This window comes from Cervus canadensis, chromosome 11, assembly GCF_019320065.1.
Source record: "Cervus canadensis isolate Bull #8, Minnesota chromosome 11, ASM1932006v1, whole genome shotgun sequence".
Taxonomy (NCBI): domain Eukaryota; kingdom Metazoa; phylum Chordata; class Mammalia; order Artiodactyla; family Cervidae; genus Cervus; species Cervus canadensis.
Genome location: NC_057396.1, coordinates 9,101,936 through 9,125,748, shown reverse-complemented (window position 1 = coordinate 9,125,748; position 23,813 = coordinate 9,101,936).

The following is a 23,813-nucleotide window of genomic DNA, read 5'->3' as shown; positions in this document are numbered from 1 at the left end:
GAATTCACAATTTGTATGGAAATAAAAACCTGAATAGCCCAAATAATCTGGAGAATAGGAAGAATGGAAGCTGGAGAAATCAACCGTGCCTGACTTCAAAGACTCTACTACCAAAGCCACAGTCATCAAGTAAGAGTACAGGTACTGGCACAAAGACAGAAATATAGGAGTCAATTGGAACAGAATAGAAAGCCCAAAAAATCCAGACGACCTGAGTGGATTCAAGCCTGTTATCTTTGACAAAGGAGCAAGGATATGACAATGGAAAAAAAGAGCAAACCTCTCTTTAACAAGTTGTGCTGGGAAAACTGGTCAACCACTTGTAAAAGAATGAAACTAGAGCACTTTCTAACACCATACACAAAAATAAACTCAAAATGGATTAAAGATCTAAATGTAAGACCAGAAACTATAAAAATCCTAGAGGAGAACATAGGCAAAACACTCTCTGACATAAATCACAGCAAGATCCTCTATGACTCACCTCCCAGAATATTGGAAATAAAAAGCAAAACTAAACAAATGGGATCTAATGAAACTTAAAAGCTTTTGCACTACAAAGGAAACTATAAGTAAGGTGAAAAGACAGCCCTCAGATTGGGAGAAAATAATAGCAAATGAAGAAACAGACAAAGGATTAATCTCAAAAATATACAAGCAACTCCTGCAGCTCAATTCCAGAAAAATAAATGACCCAATCAAAAAATGGGCCAGAGAACTAAACAGACATTTCTCCAAAGAAGACATACCAGATCTAACAAACACATGAAAAGATGACTCAACATCACTCATTATTAGAGACATGCAAATCAAAACCACAATGAGGTACCATTACACACCAGTCAGGATGGCTGCTATCCAAGTCTACAAGCAATAAATGCTGGAGAGGGTGTGGAGAAAAGGGAACCCTCTTACACTGTTGGTGGGAATGCAAACTAGTACAGCCGCTATGGAGAACAGTGTGGAGATTTCTTAAAAAACTGGAAATAGAACTGCCATATGACCCCAGCAATCCCACTTCTGGGCATACACACTGAGGAAACCAGATCTGAAAGAGACACGTGCACCCCAATGTTCATCGCAGCACTGTTTATAATAGCCAGGACATGGAAGCAACCTAGATGCCCATCAGCAGACGAATGATAAGGAAGCTGTGGTACATATACACCATGGAATATTACTCAGCCGTTAAAAAGAATTCATTTGAACCAGTCCTAATGAGATGGATGAAACTGGAACCCCTTATACAGAGTGAAGTAGGCCAGAAAGATAAAGAACATTACAGCATACTAACACATATATATGGAATTTAGAAAGATGGTAACGATAACCCTATATGCAAACAGAAAAAGAGACACAGAAGTACAGAACAGACTTTTGAGCCCTGTGGGAGAAGGTGAGGGTGGGATGTTTCGAAAGAACAGCATGTATATTATCTATGTGAAACAGATACCAGCCCAGGTGGGATGCATGAGACAAGTGCTCCGGCCTGGTGCACTGGGAAGACCCAGAGGAATCGGGTGGAGAGGGAGGTCGGAGGGGGGATCGGGATTGGGAATACATGTAAATCCATGGCTGATTCATATCAATGTATGACAAAACCCACTGGAAAAAAAAATAATAATAATAATAAAATAATAATTAATGAAAAAGCAATCAAAAAAAAAAAAAGAAATGGGATCTCCTTTTTAGCCCTGCTGATTTCTGTAAAGTGTTTCAGTTGATGGGGTACAGGAGTGAAATAGGTCACTATGACAGAGCTCTAATCCAGGACATAATTGTGATTAAGATACTCAGGACTAAACTTCTGAGACATTTATTTCATGATTGCACCCTTGCCAGTTACTTTTCTTTATTATGATTACTACAGCCTTATTGAATAAAGATGTTTTGCAAACTTAGCTGGTTGAAGAGTTTACTGGTTTGCTAATTTATAATACAGTAATACATGCTAAGCTATCTTATTCAGTAAAATGAAAAAGATATTTTATCTGAAAGTACAAAATCAAGTATAGTTACTTTCAAAATGCATTGATATTTATAGTGACTATAAAATTTCTGTGTGTCGGTTATATTTGCATTCATCTATTTTTGTCAATTTAACAAATACTTATTTAAAATTCACCAAAATTAAGCAGGATGTAAAATTTATTGTCATGGAAATGGAAGATCCACCTGACTGTATAAACAGAAACTGTTTTTGAGACGTATAAATTAGCTGAAAAATAAAAATAGAATATATTTCAGCTTTTTTTTATCTTTTAACATTTTCTTCAGATAAAAGCAACTCACCTTGAAGCCAGTTTTTTTTTTCCATTAAGAAAGCTTTATTAATTAGAGAACACATAGTAGGTAAACTTTTTTCACACTTCAAGTCATTTCAACGAGGCATAAACTAATCACAGATACAAGACATTTTTTAAAAGATCATTTTTAGTAAAATATTTGAAAATAAATTGAACAGCTGGACTAAATCAGGACATTTTTAAAGACAAAGTATCTTAGGAAAAAAAGAAAAAACTTGCCAAAATACACATAAGATGTAATGGAAAAGTTAAACAAATAATTTCTATTGTAAACAAATTGATAAACCACTGGAGGAAAAAGAAAAGCACTAGACCCAAGTTGTATAGTCTTCTGTATATACAAATATAATATTAGCAAAAAGATGTCAACAGTTCATCTAAATAATATAATGTGACTAACTCAAAAAAGTAAGCCACATTTTGTATTTACTAATAGATTGCTAAAATTCAGCATATTTATAAACCAAAGGTGATTATAATTGCATATTGGAGGGTTGAAATGTTATTAATATTTGGAACATTCAGTATTAATATATGACACTACTTTTAATAATATAAGCAATTATTTTCATTAAGTCACTATTTTTAAATATATAAATATATATTATTTGCAGATGATGTACTTTAATCATTCTTCATTGAGTATCATGTTTGTTAAATTTTGAGTGAGATTTGTATTAGGTACTCAGAGTAGAGAAGAAGGAACCCAAAATGGTGGTTAGATGAAGAAAAGCCCATGAAAAGAGACAAAGGAAGAAAAAGCCCAGAAAACCTGAGGATCAAGAGTGAAAACCTCCAGAGGGTAAAACAGGCCAACACTCCCCCTCCCCTGATTGGTCTGGGGTACAAGCCCTGCTTGGCATGGGGCAGAACCAATCAGGCTCCAGGGACCAGGGACCCCAAAAGGGAGAGAGCAAAGGGCATAAAAAGGAAAACTTTAGAAGGGGAAACCTACAGAAGGAGACAGGGCCACTCCTACAGGGCTGATCAGCTCTCACATCTCACGAGTGTATCACTCCATCACTAGTTTAATAAATCCTTCCTGCATGAGCTTTCATGGACTGTCGGTTTAAATTTTCACCACTGCAAGACAAGGACCTAGGAAGAAACCGACCAGACATAAGGATGCTGAGTGAAAATGTTCAATGTTGATCCAGTAAAGTCTAAGCAGAGAGGAAAAAAAAAAAAAGAGTACAATGGAAGGTGTTTTACTTTGTCAACAACTGATAGTTTTTTAGTCAGCGGAGAGAAAGGAAAATGTGCCTGCAGAGGAAGTACAGTCATCTGTTTATCAGAGATGAAGGAGTGATATCTTTAATGACACAAAAAGAAAATATTTGGCCTAGGAATTTTAAAGCTTCACCTCATTCAGGTAGGTGATTCGATTCCGATTGTGAATTTTGACCTATTTCTGGACCCTGATTCCTATCTAAAGTGTAACTACAATTCTGCATTCTACAGAGCCCCAGAAAATTTACATACCATGAAAAGTATACCTCTAGCTCTAATCATTAATTTTATGATCCAGTTTGTGTCTAAAAACCTTAGACAATGGGGCTTTGGTCCTATCTGTAAGAATTTTTACTTCTGTACTTATTTGGGGGCTCCATTCAATGTTTATAGTTTACAGTTTTTCATTTCTAATGTTAATAATTTTAAAGTGCATTTATCCATACTTAAAATGGTCCCAGTCATTTCTAATGTAGGAGTGTGTGTGCACGCTGGCTAGGAGGCAGTCTTACATGCATACAGTTTACAATCCAGTAGACAGAAGATGTATTACCTAAAAGACATTAAGTGCAAAAGCTGTAAATGAAAAATGCAGAGATTATGAAATTTAAATTATTTGGAGGGTGCCATTTTATTGTTGAGCTACTGCACAAGTCTTATTTCAGCACCAGCCGATATGCTTATTGCATGAGTCCTTCAGAGCAAAAACTTCACTGAAAAGCCGTGTGGGCTAGACAGTAATATTAGGCATTCTGTTCTTTGATTGTTTGATAAATTGTTGTTCAAAACTGATGATAGTTTAAGTTGAAAAGACAAGCATAGATATGATTCCAAATCTCTAGTAGATTTTTCTGTTAAGAAATGCTTGGATTATAATTTGTACAGGATGATGATGAGGCATTTATAATGTAACCGTGTTGTTCCTCTACTTCATGAATTTATGTAAATCTATAATTATGTTCAAAAACAATCTCCGATATGAATTCTGTTTAATGAAATTCAAATTTTACGAATATTGTGAAGTAAATTGCTAAGCTACAGGTCTACAATTCATTTTCTCCTCTAATAATGATGTAGTCCAGGAAAGAAAGCAAGTAAGCTAGTCAAACTTATTAATATAATGCTAATGTTAATGATAAACTTTCTAGAAATCAAACTAATGATATTTACTACTGGAAGATTCCCTATTTATAGAATGCTTTAAGAAGATGTACCTACAATATCCAGCAATGTTTATAGTAAACAAGTATACAATCAATGTATTTCCAGTGCATGGCTTTCACTTATTCTATGTGACTATCTGAGTATAAAACGGAGATGCTTAATAATCAAAACAGATTTCTTTTTCTTTGTCACTAATGTATCTGCATACAGTAATTAGGGGATTTCCTATTCAATGTGAGTAAGAGACATCCATAGTAACAAGGACAGTTGAGTTGACAGTCCCTGAAGTCTCCCAGCTGTATTTATTCCTCAGGGTTATCTTAGTAAGGACTTAGTAAGATCACTGATTTGTGTGAGTGTGATTCCAGCCTTTGTATTTAAATCCATTGCTGTTAGAAACTTACTTTCAAATCTACTTAAAAGTGATATATGAAATAAATACTCCTAAAGAGTCTTTCAGGAACTCCTGGTGGTTCAAATGGTAAAGGCAATAAGGGAGACTGGGTTTGATGCCTGGATTGGGAAGATCCCTGGGAGGAGGGCATGGCAACCCACTCCAGTACTCTTGCCTGGAGAATTCCATGGACAGATTAGTCTGGCAAGCTATAGTCCATGTGGTCACAAAAACTAGGATACGACTAAGTGAATAACATGCACACAAACAGGCTTTCAGCATTCAGCTGAAAAAGATGTATCTTTGTGCTAATTGGGTTTAGTTTACTCTGGAAATTTTGTAATATTGTATAATGTCCCTTCCTGTGAGTTTCTCTTCCATTTTGATAACATCCATTTAATTTCACATTCCTTTTTAATCTAATGTTACATCACTTTGGGCATTTGTTGAATTCATTTTTTTTTATTGTAATTGTAAACTTTGAAATAGTATTTTAGTTCCTTATTTTGGGTCTCTAAAAGTTCATTAACATGTATGAAAGTCAGGATTGAAGTAGAAAGACTTACGGGAAACCTGAGACTGTTAAAGTGGATTATTTAAACAAAAAGGAAGATTTGGGGAGCCCAGCATTTTTTCTGTAAGCTCTGTTTAGTAATATAACTACAATATGTTAAAATAATGCTTCAGTTTGCTTCTTGAATGGAAGATGGTATCTATGTGGGGACTTTGTAATAATGAAGCCATATATTATGCTCATGATAGGCAAGACTCACAAAAATAAAGCTGTCAATATTCTCCGTGTTGATTTGTCAACTCAGTGCAATTCCAATAAATATCTTAGAAGAGCTCTTTGAAAAATAAGATAAACTAATTTTGAACTCATATGAAAAACAAAAGGTCAAGACTTAGCCAGATCACTTTCAAAGGAACAGAAAGTGGGAGATCTTCTTCTATTAGATGTCAAGAAATTTTTTTTTTCATAACCTGAAGGTAAAGTAAATACATACTGAAAAGTATAACAAGATAGAGAAATCTAGAGATTTAATTTATAGTGAAAGTGTGATTCCAGATTGCAAAAAGAAAAGGGGATTATAGATAAAGGTTTCTGGGACAGTTTGTGATCAATATTTTGTGTGGATCACAAGAAACTGTGGAAAATTCTTAAAGAGATGGGAATAGCAGACCACCTTAGCTGCCTCCTGAGAAACTTGTATGCAGGTTAAGAGTCAACACTTAGAAGCAGACATGGAGCAACAGACTGGTTCAAAACTGGGAAAGTAGCACATCAAGACTGTATATTGTCACCCTGCTTATTTAACTTATATGCAGAGTTCATGCAAAATGCCAGGCTGGATGAAGCATAAGCTGGCACAAGCACAAGACTGCCAGAAGAAATTTCAATAACCTTATATATGCAGATGACACCACCCTTCTCGCAGAAAGTGAAGAATTAAAGAGCCTCTTGAAGGTGAAAGAGGAAGAGTGAAGAAGATAGCTTAAAACTCAACTTTCAAAAAATGAAGATCATGGCATCCAGTTCCATCACTTCATGGCAAATAGATGGTGAAAAAATGGAAACAGTGAGAGACTTTCTTTTCTTGGGCTCCAAAAACACTGCAGATGGTGACTGCAGCCATGAAATTAAAAGATACTTGCTCCTTGGAAGAAAAGCTATGACAAACCTAGACAGCATATTAAATGGCAAAGACATTACTTTGCCAACAAAGGTCCATTTAGTCAAAGCTAAAGTTTTTCCAGTAGTCGTGTATGCATGTGAGAGTCGGACCATAAAGAAGGCTGAGCACTGAAGAAGTGATTCTTTCAAACTGTGGTGTTGGAAGACTCTTGAGAGTTCCTTGGACAGCAAGGAGATCAAACCAGTCAATCATAAAGGAAATCAACCCTAAATATTCATTGGAAGGACTGATGCTGAAGCTGAGGCTCCGATATTTTGGCCATGTGATGCAAAGAGCTGACTCATTGGAAAACACCCTGATGCCGGGAAAGATTGAAGGCAGGAGGAAAGGGGGATGACAGAGAACAAGATGTTTGGATGGCATCACCAACTCAGTGGACATGAGTTTGGTCAATCTCTGGGAGATGGTGAAGGACAGGGAAGCTTGCCATGCTGCAGTCCATGGGATCTTAAAGATAAGGCTGAGTAACTGAACAACAAGAACAATTATATCTCGATATTGAAAAAAATCATATTTATATCATGCCATGCAAATAATTCAATTTCACATGGAACAAAGACATAAAAGTAAAAAGCAAATGCTTTTGTTCTCATCACAGGATAAAATGGCCATAATAAAAATGATGGAAAATATCAGGGGTTGGCAAAAATGTGAAGAAATTCAAACCCTCAAATCCTCACACTTGCTGGTGCAATAAAGTATTATGAAACATAAAATTGATGCCACTGATTTAGAAAATGGTCTTAGCAGTCCCTCAGAATTTAAACATATACTTACCACATGATCAAGAAATTCCACTCCTGGATATACATATACAAGTAAGTTGAAAATATACATACACATAAACACTTACACATGAACATTCATAGAATTATTATACATAATAGCCAAAAAAGTTACAATTATCTATCAGTTGGTGAATGGGCAAATACAAGTGAAGAATTTCTTAAATTCCTTAAAATGGAATATTATTCATCCATAAAAAGAATGGAATACTGATACCTGCTACAATATGGGTTAATTCCAAAAACATGCTAAATGAAAAAAAAAAAAAAAAAGACACAAGAGCTTCATTTATTGTATTATCCCATTTATATGAAATGTTCAGAAGAAGCAGATTCACAGAGAGAGAAAGTGCATTGTGACTGTTAGTGGGTATGGCCGTCCTTTGGGGAATATTAAAACATTCTAATGGGCTTCTCTGGTGGCTCAGACAATAAAGAGTCCACCTGCAACATGGGAGACCTGGGTTCATCCCTTGGGTTGAGGAGATCCCCTGGATAAAGGCATGGTGACCCACTCCAGTATTCTTACCTCGAGAATCTCCATGGACAGAGGAGCCTGGCAGGCTACAGTCCATGGAGTCACAAAGAGTTGGACATGACTGAGTGACTAAGCATTAAGCAAAAAATGTTCTAAAAATAGAAAGTGGTCATGATTGTGGTTCAATACTGTGAAGGTTCAGTATTATGTGCTTTCTTGACATCTGAAATGAAGGGGAGGTTGTGAGTCTAATCACTGAACTGTAAGCCATCCTCCACAACCTACTCTTGTGAATAAGGTCCCCTATCCATACAACACCCATCATCACAGACACAAGGCAAAATTCTGCTTATACTTGACTAGCAGGTTGCAGTTCCTTGGCAGTCTGTGGAATTATTCAAACCAAAAAATCTTTCTGTGGAAGTCAAAGATCATTCTACCCTCCTGATTAGGCAAAAATTGCCTCCCACAGTCCCTGCTCCTTCACTGTGTTTCTGAGCCCAATTTCTTTGTGACCCAATGTGACATGCTATGTCCTCCCCATGGGAGTTTGAGTATGTGAGATTAATAAACTAATATCAGTTTCATCTCCTTAGTTTCAGGTGTCATGTGTTTGGCCATCGCCATATCTCTCTCACTCAAGGGATGAAGAGCCAGAAATCAAAATATGGTTGTATACTTTTGTGAATATACTAAATATAACTATTGCACAATCTGAAACAATAAATTTTATGGTATGTAAATTATAAAATGTTTTTAAAAATTAAATAAATATTCATACAACTTTATGTTATATACAGACCATGTAACAAAATTCTATAAATCAATAAACAAAACTCCAACAGTCCAATAGAAAATTGTGGAAAAATATGCATAAATAAGGCATTTCACATAAGGGAAAAAAACATAAATAAAATGCAATAGCCCATAAACAGGTTGAAACTAGTAAGTGATCAAGAGAATACAAATTAAGGCAAACTGAGATGAAATACAGATATTCAGTTAACCTGAAATTAAGGATATCAGAGATTGCCAACTGTTGGCAAAATGTGAGCAATAGCTGTTACCTAAAATTTATAGAAGGAAACATCGTGCAACAATCTGGAACAAATAATGCATAGACTGAAGTTATTTGGTGCAAACGTAATTGCAGTTTTTACATTGTTGAAATTTGCAGTTTGATATTGGAATATATTCTAAGATAAATGTGGTTATGTATTAAATATAATTTTATTGCACATTTCTCACTTTATGTTTTTTCCTGATGACTTATTACTTACTGTTCATTTTATATTTATTTAAGACTTTGGACATTATGTTAGATAAAAGGAAATTCAAGTAATTTTCTCATTCTAGTTCAAAATGGATTGTAAAGGAGCAGAGAGAACTCAAAACATCAACAATACCTTTGGCACAGGAACTGCTAAACAAACGTACAGAGCAATGGTAGTTCAAGAAGTCTTGCAAAGGAGACAAGAGCCTTGAAGATGCGGGGCATAGTCAACTATCAGAAGTTGACAGTGACCAACTGAGAGCCATCATTGAAGCTGATCCTCTTGCGACTAGATGAGAAGTTGCTGAAGAACTCAACGTCAACCATTCTGTAGTCATTTGAAGCAAACTGGAAAGGTGAAAAAGCTCGATAAGTGAGTGCCTCACGAAGTGAAAGTGAAAGTTGCTCAGTCGTGTCTGACTCCTTGCCACCCTATAGACTATACAGTCCATGGAATTCTTCAGGCCAGAATACTGGAGTGGTTAGCCGTTCCCTTCTCTAGGGAATCTTTCCAACCCAGGGATCAAACCCAGGTCTCCCACATTGCAGGCAGATTCTTTATCAGCTGAGCCACCAGGGAAGCCCCAAAGCTGACCACATATCAAAAAAATTGTCATTTTGAAGAGTCATCTTCTCTTATTCTACTCAACAACAATGAATCATTTTTTGATTGGATTGTGACATGTGACAAAAAGTGGACTGTATACTATACCCAGCCATGACAAGCTCAGTGGTTGGACAGAGAAGAAACTCCAAAGCACTTCCAAAAGCCAAATCTGCACCAAAAAAGGGACTTGGTCACTGTTTGGTGGTCTGCTGCTCATCTGACCTGCTACAGCTTTCTGAATCCTGGAGAAACCATTACATCTGAGAAGTATGCTCAGCAAATCGATAAGATACACCAAAAATTGCAATGTTTCATCCAGGACTGGCCAACAGAAAGGGCCAAATTCTTCTCCACAATAATGACTGACCACACATTGTGCAATCGATGCTTCAAAAGTTGAGTGAATTGGGCTACAGTTTTGCCACTTCCACCATATTCACTTGACCTCTCACCAACTGACTACAACTTCTTTACGCATCTTGACAACTTTTTGCAGGGAAAACACTTCCACAAACAGGAGGCAGAAAATGTTTTCCAAGAATTCATTGAATTCTGAAGCATGGATTTATGTTATATGAATAAGCAAACTTAGTTCTCATTGGTAAAAATGTGTTGATTTAGATGAATAAAGATATGTTTAAGCCTAATTATAATAATTTAAAATTCACAGTCTGAAACCACAGTTATATTTTCACCAACCTTAATATAATTGCATAAATCAACTAAACCTTTATTAAGGAAAACCATACTTATGTACATATACAAGCATATACAAGAATGTTCATTGTAAGATTAATACAGATTGTAAGATTAATAATAATTTGTAAGATTGCAAGATTAATAATAATAAAGAAGAAAGCCAAAAATGAAGACAATCAATACATAGTCCACTCATACCATATAGCATCACACAATAGGTAAAATTGATGAAGTTATGTTACACCTAGGAAGAGGAAACATACACATAAGAGTCAGTGTTATAAATAAAAACCAGATAGATTGAATGCTAAGTCCACGGATGCATGTTTTGTTTTACAACCTATGTAAGTAAAAATATTTTCTTTGGTATATATCAAATTAAATAATTATCCCTAAAACAGAGAGAAAACAAAATGCAGGCACTGAGTGTATATAACTTGAGAAATTTTGCTTGAGAAGAAGCGAAGTAAATATAACTTGAAAAACTGACCTGAGTAAAGAAACGAACATTTATTGGGAAGTAGCATTGACTTTGTGCTGTGCCGTGATGTACTTAGTTGCCTAGTCATGTCCAACTCTTTGCGACCCCATGGACTATAGCCCACCAGGCCCCTCTGTCCGTGGGATTCTCCAGGCAAGAATACTGGAGTGGGTTGCCATGCCCTCCTCCAGGGGGTCTTCCCAACCCAAGGATCAAACCCAGGTCTCCCACATTGCAGGTGGATTCTTTACCCTCTGAGCTACCAGGGAAGCCCTCAGTACCATGTGTGAAATAGATAACTAGCAGAAAGCTTCTATATAACACAGGGAACCTAGCCTGGCACTCTGTGACAATCTAAAGGGGTGGGATGGGAGGAGAGAGGGAGGCTCAAGAGGAAGGGGATATAACTATGACTTATTTGCTTTGTTGTATGGCAGAAGCCAACACAAAATGGTAAAGCAATTATCCTCTAGTTTAAAAATAAGTTTTTTTTAATCCACATTTTTTAAAAGATGATAAATATTACTACGTGTTATACTCTGATTGAAATAATGTAACAGGAAGAAAAAACTGATGAGACAGGAGAGAAAGAGACTAATTACGTAAGTGGTTTTTTTTTTTTTTTCAGTAGGGTAGAATGAATTGGAGTAGTTCATAGGAACAGGAATATTGTATCCATTGAAACTGAAAGGAAAACAGGGTGTAATGACTAAAGCAGATACTAAAGCAGGATGGAAGCCTGGAGGTTGTCTCCTGATTGTTTCTATTCTATCTGCAAAATTGAAAACAAAGTCACCAGCAGATATAAAGCCAGTACAAGGAAATGTGGTAATTTTTAGGAAAACAATTGTATGGAAGAATTGTCTAAGACTAGAGGATAGCAACTGTCTAGGGAAATTAAAGAACTTAGCCCTAAGGCAACATTTTTTTTTTTTTTTAAAGAGAGATTTGTCAGCATAACTGTAAGGATGTTTTCAGCCTGCTGAGTGATCATAATCCAAACTCAAAGTACCAAGGTATTTATTCCCATCCCACCCCCACCCCCACTCTCTGGGGAAAATTCCAGTGTTTTACTAAAAAAAAAAAGATGCACCATCTATTAGCCAACCCATTTCAATTCAATACTAGCTGGTCAAACACTTATGAAACACCCACTGGGGTCTGTAGATGGTGAGATTTAAAGATGATAATAGATGCCTAGATTTATCCTTTTAAATGAATGAGATTACAATGGTGAATAAAGGGTGGACAGATATAAAAAAGAAACATGTAAGAAATTATTTCCATATAGTCTATTTTGGACTACTCTTGTTCCCGCTTGTGGGAATTTACCTACAACAAATTCCCTTGTGACAATTTTTGGAAGCACAAGATATGTTTAATAAGTGATTATGAACAATCTTTTTAGATTCTGTGTGGCATTGCCACTTATGCTGTCTTCTCATGCTTCACTTCACCTCCTAGGGATTCCCCTACATTTTACTAGGTAGTAAGAGAGTTGTTTTGGACCCTGTTGTTATGTTCCACTAGATCCACAAGACACCTCTTTTTACAGCTTAATATGCTTGGCACATTGGAATTCTCAAGCTGCCAAAACTCTAATATACTGAGTTACAGTGTGAAAGAGAATGTTTCTCCTCACTTTTTATTATATCGTGCTAAGACTGTAAATAAAATCATGCTGTGTGGGTCTTAATCAACACTTCAAATAGTTTTTGGTGAAACAGAACTTTCACTTTTATTTAAATTCCCAGTCCAACTCTCTTTAAGGCAGTGAGATTCAGCATAAATTCTAATTATGCTGGGAATGGAAATGAGACTAATCTGAGGAGAACATCACATGCTGTGTCCAGAATGACCCTTATCTCACACTAACAATATGTGTTACTGTCATACTTGAAATGTCTAATGTTCTTCCTGTGGAAAGAATTTTCTCATGGAAGTCAACCTAGACTGTTTCTATTCCACTGTGGATACAACTTAAGTCCAGGCTAAATCCTCAGCAAAACAAGGTTTTGTTTTTGATTTGCCACAATTGATTCTTGGAATTTCATTCTGCAATATTGATCTTGATGCTGCAGCACTTACTGTAGTAGCCAGACAAGATATAATCAGTCTTCCACTGTCTTTGCTATCTTTCTGGCACCCTCCCTATTTTTCAGAGATGTCTGACTTTAGTCTGGTAAACAGAATTACGGAAATAAATAACAAACTGGGGAAAAATTAAATGTGTTGGAATGTCACTCTCACATCCTATCCATTTATCTGTCTGCTCACACTTTGATATTTCAAACCTAATCTCTTAAGGCTTCTAAGTCAAGCAAGGAAAAACATGAACAATTAAAGAGCAAAACAGTCTACTGGGTGAAGTGGAGGATACAAAGATAATTATGCTGTAGTCCCTGAAGACAGCAGTTTACAAGCTAATGATGAACAAAATTATGTAACAAATAACTTGGGAAAGCAGACTGAAATATGCCAGAAGCACAGACCAAATATAACTGTGAAGTAGTGTAGGAAAGATTAATTTCACTGGTGCAGATTCCAGGAGTTTTATGCAGATATCTAAAAATGAATATTATTTATTTAGCATCTACCATAGTCCAGAATTGTGATGCAGCTTCTTTTAATAAGTGGAAACAATACAGTTTGTCTAGTATTTGTTTAGTCGATAAGTCATGTCTGACTCTTTGCAACCCAGTGGACTCTAGCCCATCAGATTCCTCTGTCCATGGTATTTTCCAGGCAAGAATACTGAGTGGGTTGCCATTTCTTTCTCCACAGCTTCTTCCCAACCCAGGGATTGAACCTGTGTTTCATGCATTGGCAGGCAGATTCTTTACCACTGAGCTACCAGGGAAGCTCAAAGATGTAGTTGCAAGCCCTTACAACTTGAAGCATTATTTTTTATGCTTTACACACACACACACACACACACGAAAGTGAAAGTGTTAGTCACTCAGTAGTGCCCAACTCTTTGTGATGCCAAGGACTGAAGCCCACCAGGCTCCTCTGTCCAAGGCATTTGCCAGGTAAGAATACAGGAGTGGGTTGCCATGCCCTATCCAGGGGATCTTCCTGATCCAGGGATTGAACCTGTGGCCTTTTGCATTGCAGGCAGATTCTTTACCACCTGAGCCACCAGGGAAGCCCCTATTAATACACACACACACACACAGACACACACACACACACATACATACATACATATTCACACATAGGCACACATATATATGCACACATATATCATTTTGTTCAGTCAGTAGGTTGCTCTGACTCTGTGACCCCATGATGCCCACTCCAGGCTTCCCTGTCCTACACTATCTCCCAGAATTTTTTCAAGTTCATGTCCATTGAGTCAGTGATAATATATAACCAACTCATCCTCTGCCACCCACTTCTCTTTCTGCCTTCAATCTTTCCCAGTATCAGGGTCTTTTCCAGAGAGTCAGCTCTACTCACCAAGTGGCCAGTGTATAGGAGCTTGAGCTTTAGCATCAGTCCTTCCAGTGTATATTCAGGGTTGATCTCCTTCAGGGTTGACTGGTTTGATCTCCTTGAAGTCCAAGGGACTGTCAAGCATCTTCTCCAGCACCACAGTTCTAAAGCATTCATACTTTGGCACTCAGCCTTTTCTATGGTCCAAACCTGACATCTGTACATGACTACTGAAAAAAATGATAGCTTTGACTATCTGGACCTTTGTCAGCAAACTAATGTCTTTGCTTTTTAATATGCTGTCAAGTTTTGTCATAGCTTTCCTTCCAAGAAGCAAGTGTCTTAATTTCATGGCTGCAGTCAGCATCCATAGTTATTTTGGAGCCCAAGAAAAGAAAACCTGTTCCTGCTTCGACTTCCACTTCATGGATCACAGCCTTGTCATGGCAAATGTGTCCGTGTAACTCAATGATGCTATGAGCCATGTCATGCAGGGCCACCCTAGATGTCTGGATCATAGTGGAGAGTTCTGTCAAAACATGGCCCACAGGAAGAGGGAATGGCAAACAACTTCAGTATTTTTGCCACAAGAACTCCATGAGCAGTATGAAAAGTCAAAAAGACATGACAATGAAAGATGAGTCCTCCAGGTTAGGTGTCCAACATGCTACTGGGGAAGAGCAGAGGACAATTACTAGTAGCTCTAGGAAGAATGAAGTGGCTGAGCCAAAGTGTTAAGAACACTCAACTGTGGATGTAGCTAGTTGTGAAAATAGTGTCCAGTGCTGTAAAGAACAATATTGTATAGGAATCTGGTCCATGAATAAATGTAAATTGAACATAGTCAAGCAGGAAAAGGCAACAGTGAACATCAACATCTTAGAAATCAGTGAAATAAAATGGACAGAAATGGGTGAATTTAATTCAGATGACCATACCTGTGGGCAAGATTCCCTTAGGAGAAATGGAGTAGCCCTCATAGTCAACAAAAGACTTTGAAATGCAATACCTGGGTGCAATCTCAAAAATGATACAATGATCTCAGGTTATTTCTAAGACAAAGCATTCACCATCACAGTAATCCAAGCCTCTGCCCCAACCACTGATGCTGAAGAAGATGAAATTGACCTGTTATATGATGACCTTCTAGAACTAACACCAAAGGGGGGAAAAAAAAAAAAAAGATGTCCTTTCCATCATAGGGTATCAGAAAGCAAAAGTAGGAAATCAAGAGATACCTGGTGTAACAAGCAAATCTGGCCTTGGAGTACAAAATGAAGTGGGGAAAAGGCTAACAGAATTTTGCCAAGAGAACACACTGGTCATAGAAAAATATATTTCTAACAACACAAGAGACTATTCTACCCATGGACATCACCAAATGGTCAATACCAAAATCAGATTAATTATATTCTTTGCAGCTGAATATAGAAAAGTTCTACACCATTAGCAAAAATAAGACCAGGAGCTGATTGTGGCTCAAACCATCAACTCCTCACTTTAAAATTCAGGCTTAAATTGAAAGCAGGGGAAACCATCAGGGCATTCCTGTATGACCTAAATCAAATCCCTTATAATTATACAGTGGAGGTGACAAATAGATTCAAGGGACTAGATCTGATAGACAGAGTGCCTGAAGAACTATGGACAGAGGCTGGTAACATGTTACAGGAGGCACTGACCAAAAGTATCCTAAAGAAAAAGTAATGCAAGAAGGTAAAGTAGTTGTCTGAGGAGCCTTTACAAATAGCTGAGGAAAGAAGAGAGGCACCAGGCAAGGAAGAAAGGGAAAGATATACTCAGTTGAATGCAGAGTTCCAGAGACTAGCAAGGAGAAATAAGAAAGCCTTCTTAAGTGAACAATTCAAAGAAATAGAGGAAAAGAATAGAATGGGAAAGACTAGAGATCTCTTCAAGAAACTTGGAGATATCAAGGGAACATTTCATGCAAATATGGGCAAGATAAAGAACAGAAGCAGCAAGGACCTAACAGAGGCAGAAAAAATTAAGAAGAGGTGGCAAAATACACAGAAGAACAATACAAAAAAGATTTTAATGACCCTGATAACCACAATGGTAGGGACACTCACTTAGAGCCAGCCGTCTTGGAGTGTGATGTCAAGTGGGCCTTAAGAAACGTTACTATGAACAAAGTTAGTGGAGGTGATGGGATTCCAGTTGAGCTATTTCAAATCCTAAAAGATGATGCTGTTAATGTGCTGTACCTAATATGCCAGAAAATTTGGAAAACTCAGCAGTGAGCCCAGGACTGGAAAAGATACTTTTTCATTCCCATCCCAAAGAAGGGCAGAGTCACAGAATGTTCAAACTGTTGGACAATTGTGCTCTTTCCCATGCTAGTAAATTTATACTCAAAATCCTTCAAGTTAAGCTTCAGCAGGACATGTACTGAGAGCTTCCAGATGTATAAGCTGGGTATAGAAAAAGTAGAGGAACCAGAGATTTTGTCAACTTGTCAACATCCGTTGGATCATAGAGAGAGCAAGGGAATTTCAGAAAAACATCTACTTCTGCTTCATTGACTACTAGAAAGTCTTTGACTGTGTGGATCACAATGAGCTGTGGGAAATTTTGTAGATATGGGAATACAAGACCATCTTATCTGTCTCCTCAAAAACTTATATGTGGGTCAGAAGCAACAGTTAAAACCTTACTTGGAACTTACTGGTTCAAAGGTGGGAAATGAGGATGACAAAGCAGTATAGTGTCACAGAGTTTATTTAACTTATGTGCTGTGTGCAACATGTGAGATGCTTGGCTGGATGAGCTGCAAGCTGTAATCAAGATTGCTGGGGGAAATAATAATCTCAGATATGCAAATGATACCATTCTAATGGCAGAAAGAGATGAGGAAGTTAAGAGCCTCTTTATGAGAGTGAAAGAGGAGAGTGAAAAACTGGCTTATAATTCAACATTAAAATAATAGATCATGACATCTGGTCCCATCTCTTCATGTCAAATAGAAGGGTAAAAAATAGAAGCAATGCAAATATATGTGTACACTATATATGCTCTTATTGTTATTTTTTTCTGTGAGTGTGTGGAGATGGGGAATACAATGATAATGTTGCTTGATTCCATAAATTTGAATCATGCCAAGGACTTATAGGCTCACTATCAGGGCACAAGCTAGCACAAAGAAAAAGACAAAAGTAATGTCTTTTAGTATCATTATGAAAATTGTTGTCATTGCAGTCTCATGGAATTTTCTCTGAGCTGCCTAGAAGTCTATGGACACGCTTTGAAAACTACTTTGTGTAACCATTTTATGTTACCTCCTTTGATGATAATCTTAGGGAAGAAATCTTCACTTTAACCAAGTGCTGAGAAGAAGCTTATACTGTTTCCAGAAAGGAGACAGTGTAATAGATGATATATTGACAGAAAAATCTAAGTTTGAATTCTAGCCAAGGAGCTTAGTAGATCTATGACTTTAGGTAAATTATTAAAAATTATTAAATCCTATCTGTTGCTTTCCCCCATCACTAAGACAAATTTTAAGGGATTATATGAGAATAAAATGATACTACAAACAAATGCACTCATAGGCACACAGTATCTGGCATATAGAAAATGCCTGATAGATTGCACTTTCTATTATTTTTGTTGTTGTCAACAAGGCAAGTGATTAATGGTACTGTGTAAGTTTTGATCCTTCTATCCCACATTTAGTTAGATTAATTATAGATGAATGTAGCTTTCATTAAAAGCTACATTTTAACTTATGGGCTATGGTGGATGATTTATTCTAAAGATAATAGCACTAGAGAACTAATGCAGGTAGGATTTGTATTATTCGACTGTTTTGGAAATAAGAATAGTACAGCATTTCATCACTGTTCATCCTTGTCGTGCATCATCATTTCAATAATTGACTTTCATGTGTGAGTCATTATAACTCAAGTCAGAAGAAAATGCCACAGGAGTTGGTAGAACTAATTAGCAAATCTGTGACACAACAAAAGAATAATGGAAGAGAAAGGCACTTTTTTTATTTTAGGAAAACTCTTAACATATAAAAATGATTCAACTGCTACAAGAATTCAAGGAAAATTGAATTTTTATCTTTGTCCTACATAAGAATCTAAAGTGTGAAAATGAGAATAGTACAGATATATCAAGATCAGGCTTCCATTCGGTTTAAGGCCTATTTCAGTTGCTATTAGCATTAAAAGAAGATTGTAGAAAAGATAAAGGATATTTGAAACTATCGTGAAAAGGTCATTAACTCTGGAGTCAGAAAAACTGGATTTATGTTCTAGTTCTGTTATTTGATATAAGCGCAAGTCTGGATATTTCCTTCATCCCCCTGAACCCTGATTTCCTCAACTGTTAAGGAATTATAAAATAATTACCTCATGGTGGTTCTGAAAAATTAAATGAGATAAACTCTATAAAGTGGATCCCATACGATTTCACTTATATGTGGAAATTTAAAAACAAAACAAAGGAAGAAAGCAAAACAAACTGACTCATAGATACAGAGGACAAACTGGTAGTTGCCAGAAGCGAGAGGGGGAAATGAAGTTTGGGCGAGATGGATGGGGTTAAGAGGCACAATTTTCATTTATAAAATAAATAAGTCACTGGGACTTATTTAAGGAATATAGCTAATAATATTGTAATAACTTTGGTGACAAATGGTAACTAGACTTATATGGGAATCATTTCATAATGTAAAAAATATCAAATCTTTATGCTATATATCTGAAACAAATAGAATATTGCAGTTCAATTATACTGCAAAATAGGAGGAATAAAAGAAATCACCCCCTCCCTAAAAATGAGTAAAGTGGATAACAATCCTCACATGGAATGTGTGTTCACTAAATAGTAATTTATTTTTGCTAGTTATTATAAAATTATTGAAGTGATATGTAAGCTAAAATTTCCCTAGTTTTTTATCCTCTCACAAAGTTAGTCATGGAATACAAGGTTTTCAATGTTATTTCAAAAGGATTAATTGATTTGGTCAATTCAACTAGCATGTATTTCAAATAAGGATTTTGGGAAAAGATGATAAAAACAATTGTTTGCTTTTCTATAGATTTATAGAAATTTAAAACTAAGTTGTTATTAAGATTACTTTAATTTTTAGAAAACATTTAACAATTTTAGCTTTATCTTTGAACTTCCTTATTAGTGTAATCAAAGCAGCAAGAAAATAACACCAAATTTGATATTTCAGTCTGCTTCATTCCTAGTGAATACTTAACTTGGTCTTCAATATCATATGTTTCATAGTTTTCATTATCATTCTAATGATAGTATGATTTACCTATATAATTATTACTTTTTCTTCCCTGTTATAATGTAACTTCCTTAAGAAAGGAGGTCTTGGTTCTTTTATTTGGAAGGGCTTAAGTATTTTGAGTGAAATATATGAAAAAAAAATTATAGAACTGCTTCATGTCAGTCCATGCTGTTATTTTTAAAAAGTATATAGTAAACTGAGCAGTTAACCAATAAGGTTATTTCTTATCATACTGGAGGCTGGAAGTTTGAGATCAGGGCCAACATTATTAGGTTTTTGTTGCAGGTTCTCATCCTGGATTGCAGATGCTTATTTCCTGCTTGTAACCTTACAAGGTGAACAAAGAGCACTCTCATAAAGGCACCAAATACATTTTTTGAGGGCTCCACATATTTGACCAAATCAACTCCCAAATGTTCCATTTCCTAAAACCATTGTATCTGGAATTGCAATTCCAACATATGAATTTGCAGTGTGAGAATATAAACATTTGGTCTAAAACAATGCCTATTTCATTTTAACTTAATAAAAATGTTTATTCTTTGTGATAAGAAAAATACTGTAAAATACTACTCCAAAGATAAAATAAATAAAATATATTTCCATCAATAATAATAAGAAATATAATTTATTGGCCAATTTAATTTATACTGAACAACATTATTGAACATGTATACTCTGTACTAGGCACTTGTCAGGAAGCATTTAACAAGAGGCTTCCTGTCTGCTGTTTTGGATCTGTCAGGAACCCTCTGGTCCTTATTGATTCCTGAATATTCAGGAATTAAGAGAAGAGGCACGCCTTTCCCGGGGCTGAGGAATCCAGGTATTTCTCATTACAGTGATAAGTACCCTCTTCCTTTTTATGAGCCATACGGTAAAAGGTGATTGTTTGCAACTCTCTCTTTGATAGGGATCATCTTATGTTTTGTAAGTCTGGAATTTTAATCTTTATCTTTGCTGAGAATAACCACCTTGTAAGACAGTATATATGCCCACGCCATGTTGATTAAAACACCTTTGCTCCATCAGAGCTTTGGTCCCCGTGTCTCTCTCTCTCTCTCTATTTCTGGCTAATTCCTTGGAGCGCAGAGGCCGCTGAGCTCACTTTCTTGCCCGGGCTTCTAAGCCCCTCTCGAGAAGGCGCACTGTGCCTTCACCCACTGGAGAGGTCTCCTGGTGCCTACGTGCAGCGGCGCAAGCCCTAAGAACAGGACTCTATTGGCTTTCCGCGTAAACCAGGGGATATCAGCCTCTTTCTCTCTCTTACTTTCTTATCGTCGGCTCCAGACCACCAGGTTCCGGTCCATTAAAGGACCAACAGGCACTCTGCATAACAGCTATTGAATTATCTGAGGTTATATCAAGTAAATCTATAACAAAGCCACTTGTAAAGATTTACTTTTTATTTATTTAGAATAGCAGACAGAAACATAAATCATTTCAAATTCTCAGTGGCTATCTTTGTGAGAGGGGTTGGGGCACACCAAGGAGAGTCCACATATCTTGAGAAACAAACTTTCTGTGGATATATATATTGTATTTGAAAATATCCCTTTGTAACCTGAAATCACTTTTATATAGATGAAGCAAATATTTTGGAAGAGTATCTAGGTGAGAAATATTGAAGCTAAATCTGTAGTAAATGTATATCACTGCAGGTACCATTCACACTATAATTGGGACTTAATCTAATGTTGTCTGCTAGATTTTATCTCTATCCACCCTCAGGGTGACATTATATGCCTTGAGGCACAGGGCTATGTGTCTGTACTACTGCAGGTCTCATTTATTTGCAAAGTGCTAAAAAGTTTTTGTCCTCATTGCATTCACTTATTCATTCTACAAATACTTATTAAACATAATAGCATCCTTGATTTTTAGGAACTTGGATCCTAATGGGTAGATACCCATAAACAATGACATAGATGTAAGGTAGTTGTGATAACAGGAAGTTAAATACAAGGACAAAGACTTCAAACTCTACTGGGAGGATAAACAACACTTTCAGAAGATGTCTATTAAGGGTAAAGATCTGTGACAAAAATAAGATTTTCAAATACTAGTCAGGAAAGAGCATTTCAAACAGAGGAGACACTGTATAATTAGGCATACAATTATATGCAAATACAACCAGTCAAAATTTAGTTTTGTCTGGTGTGGAAACGTGGGAGATTAATCTGGACCGTGAGGTAAGGGTCAGGACTATGAATAATATTGCTTGTCATGTAAAGGGAAATCAGATTAGAAGTGTTTCAACACACTATTTTGCTTCTTGGATAATTCCTAAGTACAAGAAAACCTGACAAGAGTATATAATTAAAGTCACTCATTTGTAATAATATTTTTAAAGTGTTCCATAAGAGTTCAGTCATTTTAAGCCAAATTTAGATTTAATTAATTTATTTTGGGGAATGAAGCTCTGCTAATTAGCTTTAGCCCTCAGGCTTATGGCAAGATGTCAATATGGATTTTAGTCTGGAAGGCTAGGGACCCCTTATTGTACTATCTTATGGGAAATCTTGTCTTAAATGCTGACTTGCAGAAAAGTTACCAGAAGTACCTGCCAGTCTTTGATAGGCAATTAGAAGAAGAGAGCTGTGATAAAACAAGCTAATTTTATTCCATGCTAACAATTTACAACTCCAGGTGTTTTTCTATGAGCAGAAATCTCAAAATGTTCTTAAACCACAGAGGAAGGATTTGAGTAAATTGTGAATATACTCAAGCAATTTAAATATAGCCTTAAATTTTGAAAATACTGTATAACAAAGAAGCAAATTTACTCTGAAAATTTATTTTAAGAAATAAGTGAGACAGTCTGGTAAAATATGGATAGATATTCACTATGTTCTTTTCATTGAGAGTGGTTTATAAAATTCCAAAATGGATACTTGTCCACAAAACTAAAATGCAGTTGTCAGGAAGTACCTTCCTTTTGTTGTTGATTCAACCAGGTGTTCTTCATGATCTCCAGATGTAAGCTTCAACCAAGTCATTCCTGAATACTCACCATTTGACTTCCTAAAAAGCAACTGATGAGTAAGAATCCCTGGCCTTAGTTACAGGTCTTTTATTCTCACTGATGTCTTCCACATACTCCTGCAATTCTTGAAGATGACTTGATTCCAAAGTCTTTACATGAATTTTGACAGCCTTACTATATTTCCTCTTGGTTTGTGTCTATCAAGTTTTTGATTCACTATTTTGAGTTGATATTTGTTAGTGCTTACTCTGAGTTGCTCATACTCTCCTAACCAGACTTTATCTATAATTACCTATAATTGTTATTTTTTCTAGTAGGGGTGCTTCCTGAGTTCAGAGAATATCCGAATGACCTTAACTAAGCTATTTACATGCAAGATAACAGACTTCTTTGTATTTTTTTAGTTATTTATTTTTTTATTTTCAGATAAGTGCAATTTTGAAGAGAGGTAAGCTTTAAATTATTATATGTAAATATAATATTCCCAAGGGCAAGAATCACTTAGAATAAATGGAGTAGCCATAATAGTCAACAAAAGAGTCTGAAATGTAGTACTTGGATGCAATCTCAAAAATGACAGAATGATCTCTGTTCATTTCCAAGGCAAACAACTCAATATCACAGTAATCCAAGTCTATGTCCTGAGCAGTAATGCTGAAGAAGCTGAAGTTGAATGGTTCTATGAAGACCTTCTAGAACTAACACTCAAAAAGGATGTACTTTTTATCATAGGGGACTGGAATGAAAAAGTAGGAAGTTAAGAGATACCTGGAGTTACAGGCAAATTTCACCTTGGAGTACAAAATGAAGCAGGGCAAAGGCTAACAGAGTTTGCCTATAGAACTCACTGGTCATAGCAACCATCCTCTTCCAACAAGACAAGAGATGACTCTACACATGGACATCACCAGATGGTCAATACCAAAATCAGATGATTATATTCTTTGCAGCCAAAGATGGAGAAACTCTATACAGTCAACACAAACAAGACTGGGAGCTG